Source organism: Erithacus rubecula, assembly GCF_903797595.1.
Source record: "Erithacus rubecula genome assembly, contig: scaffold_1064_arrow_ctg1, whole genome shotgun sequence".
Taxonomy (NCBI): domain Eukaryota; kingdom Metazoa; phylum Chordata; class Aves; order Passeriformes; family Muscicapidae; genus Erithacus; species Erithacus rubecula.
The window spans coordinates 23453-26713 of record NW_027636349.1 but is presented as its reverse complement, the minus strand read 5'-3'; the positions used below and the strand labels follow the sequence as shown (position 1 = coordinate 26713).

The window sequence follows — 3261 nt, the reverse complement described above, 5'->3', positions numbered from 1 at the left end:
ATCATCTTGGGCTTCATGCCCTGCTACCAGCTTTACTGTGGCTCTGGTGTGCTGGAGATTCTCCAGCTGCACAGAAGTAGTGCTGAAAGACTGGGAATGATCCTGCTAGATGTGCACTCTACCATTTGCCTTCTTTGTGATAAAAATAATGACAGTGTGGAAAGTTGGACTTTGTGCCGTGTGGGATCCTGGAAAGATCATGCTTTCACTTTCCAGAAGGCCTGTGTAATTTGTGTTCTTTTTGTGCGCTCCACAGGAGGATGAAGAATTTTTTGCCTGAAATTTTTACACGATTAACAAATGAAGCTACAGATGGAGAGCAACGATGTGAATTGGTAAGTCAGTAGTCTTGGTGGTTCCTCAAAGGCTTTAAGGGAGAGGGAATGAATTAGAAAGTGAAACTGTTCTGAGAGTTCTGCAGTTCCAGAAGTACTATGGAGAAGCAGCCAGTCCACCACCCCCCCCCCCCGTACAAATTGTAACTGTTTCCTTCTTTCAGAGAGTTTTCTGACTCAAATGCACCAAACTTTTTTTTCCCCCTGTGCACCAGATGAAGTTTTTCAAGGAATTCTGTGCCTTTTCTTTCACGTTACCTGAGAAAAGAGATGAATTTCCTAAAACTTTGGCGAAGTTGGGATTTCTTCCAACTCTTGAAAAGTTAATGGTAAGTGAAAACTTGGAACTGGTTTCAATAAAACTATAAAATCATACAGTCATTAAGCCTTTTAAAATATTTTTATCTACTGAGCATCTTTTTACAAGTCTGATTGGAGACCTTTGCTTTGCTGAGAGTGGAGGTTTCTGATAATGTCCAGAATCCAGAAGCTGCCCACAGTTCTGCTCTGGAGTAACTTGGCTTGACTGCTCTTACTATTTTACTTTTGGAGAAATCTGAGGGCAGTGAAGTCCTTGTGACAAGGTAGTCAAAAGGTGAAAGAGACTTTTTCATGTGGAAACTTGACTGTTGTTTTTTTATTGGAGAAAATCACATCCCTTAAGGAAAGGTCTGAATTCTTGTTGCCTCTAGATGCTTACAGAAACTGTTGTGCACCTTGATTTGTACAGTGGTTCTTTAGTAGAAAAGGAATAAATGTGGACAGCAGGTATAGAATATCAATAACGTCTTAGATATTCAAGCAAGTAGGATATTGTGAATGTTTCCAGCCTAAGTTAGGGTTCTTAAATTCACAGAAAGCTTTTTGCCCTTTCTAGAGGATGAAAATAGAAGGGAATGGATTTGCCTGGTTCCTTGTGGTTTTTCTGTAACTATATTATCTTGTTTATGAAAATTTTTGTGACAAAATATTCTGCAGTTTTTAAACTGCCTCTTCTTGGCAGCTTCATGCAATAAGAAATCCCAAACTTTATTTACTCTAACAAATTTATCTCTTTTTTTTTTATTTTTGTGTGTGAGGGAGTGGATGATCTGCAAGTTAAATCTGCTGCTACAGATATGTTGTCTTATCTAGTAGAATTTAGTCCAGCCATGGTCCACGAATTTGCAATGCAAGAGGCCCGACAGAGTGAGAATGTGAGTAAAAGTGATTTGGAGTTTGTTGAATATACCAGTTTTAGGGCAAACAGGAAAATAACCAGTAAAATACAAACGATATTTCTGTATTGTGTTTTAATTTTTGATTTTAAAAAATTGCAGTAAATGGGGACCTCATTCCGTTCTTGTGAATAATTATTTTGTGATTTCTTTCTTTGGATTTTTTTGCAGGATACCCAACTCATCACTCAGATCATTAAGCAGATAATCTGTAGTCCTGACCCTGAATTTGGAGGTGACCATCAGTTAATGGAGATTTTGCGTGCACTGATCAATCCAAAGAAAATGCTGACCACAGCTAGTGTAAGAGAACGGGAATGGCAGAAGACATGATACTGTCTTGTCAAACATAAAAGCCTGATATTCTCTATTGCTATTATTATGGGCAGAGGACAACAAATGATAGGGTTTTTTAATTGAGTGGCATGTGGTCTGACAGCAACTTTAAATAAGCAAAAGATAAGCTAATTTTGCTAATGCAAGGTATGTGTATGGGGCATTGTGCCAGTATTAAACCACACAGTCCCATGTGTCAGGGCCATAGAATTGTCTGGCCATAGCTCTCTCCATCTGGATGATAAATCCTGACCTATTTAAATTCATTGCAATGGACCAGAATACCTGTAAAATGGTTTACAGTTTTTTCTGGGCAAAACTACATGCATTTAAGAATGGTTTAAGAAGACTTTGTCAAGCACTTGGAGTCCCTGCTATTTTTTCCAGTATATATATTGGGGATTATTTTAATGACAGCTAGGTTGGTTGGATGTCTCACAAGTTTTTTCCCAAAATAAAGAAATTGATCCTGTGTGAAGACAGTTCTGCAGACCCAAAAAACTCAGTAGAATTCTTTGTAAGCTGTTTCTTCTGTTACCACTCTTTTTTCATTTAAAAGGTTGTATGTATGTCAGTGTTTAATGAAGTTATTGTTGTTTTAGCATTTAGAAATATTTGAATTTCTCGATAACTTCTACGACCGTTACATTCATGTTCTTACTGCACCGCTTCCGGCTGATGCATCAGAAGAATGGCATGATATAGGTAAGAACAATTTAATTTTTTTTCCCTTTGAAAGGCAGTACAGTCCTGGTAATAGCAACAGACTTGTGATGCCTGCTGGGAACAGGCTAGCTGCAAGCTTCTATTCCTCCAGGGACAGGGATTATGTGGGCAGGAGTTTTCATAGCCCTTTCCTGAAACTGTGAATGCTGACATAGCTTGATGGTATACTTTGTAAAGATGCACTTCCTTCATGTGTGTTGAAAATAATGTCATAGTTTTACTAGTCTAATTTTAAAGAATATTTACTTATTATAATATCAAAAAAGGCAAAAAAAAAAAAAAAAAAAAAAAAGCCACAGTTGTTCTGACCTTCCAAAGAAATACAGTAAAACAAAAATCCACAAAAATATATCAGAAACTGCAATAGCAACTAAATTTAGTGTATGCTGACAGTAGAGGATTTACTTTTTGTACAACTTAAAGCATTAATTTATCTTGTAGATAATTATCAAACGGCAGAAATACTTGCCTCAGTTTTGGAGCTGCTGTCTTTTTTGTGTGGAACGGCACAAATACCACATGAAGAGGTACATTATAAACAAAGATCTCCTGAGAAGAATACTGGTCTTGCTGAAATCCAAACACAAATTTCTGGCCTTGTGTGAGTATGGAACTGCTGTGATTTATTTTTTAAAGGCTTTGTGTGT

The 3261-nt window shown here is 37.2% G+C and overlaps 1 long non-coding RNA gene across 1 annotated transcript; it reads left to right on the top strand.

Annotated features, from left to right (window-relative positions):
* The first annotated feature begins 279 nt into the window (after positions 1 to 279).
* Positions 280 to 1818, top strand: LOC306815203. Its single transcript, XR_013777348.1, has 4 exons — positions 280 to 335; positions 551 to 664; positions 1415 to 1531; positions 1724 to 1818. It is a non-coding gene; the product is annotated as an uncharacterized lncRNA (long non-coding RNA).
* Positions 1819 to 3261: the final 1443 nt, after the last annotated feature.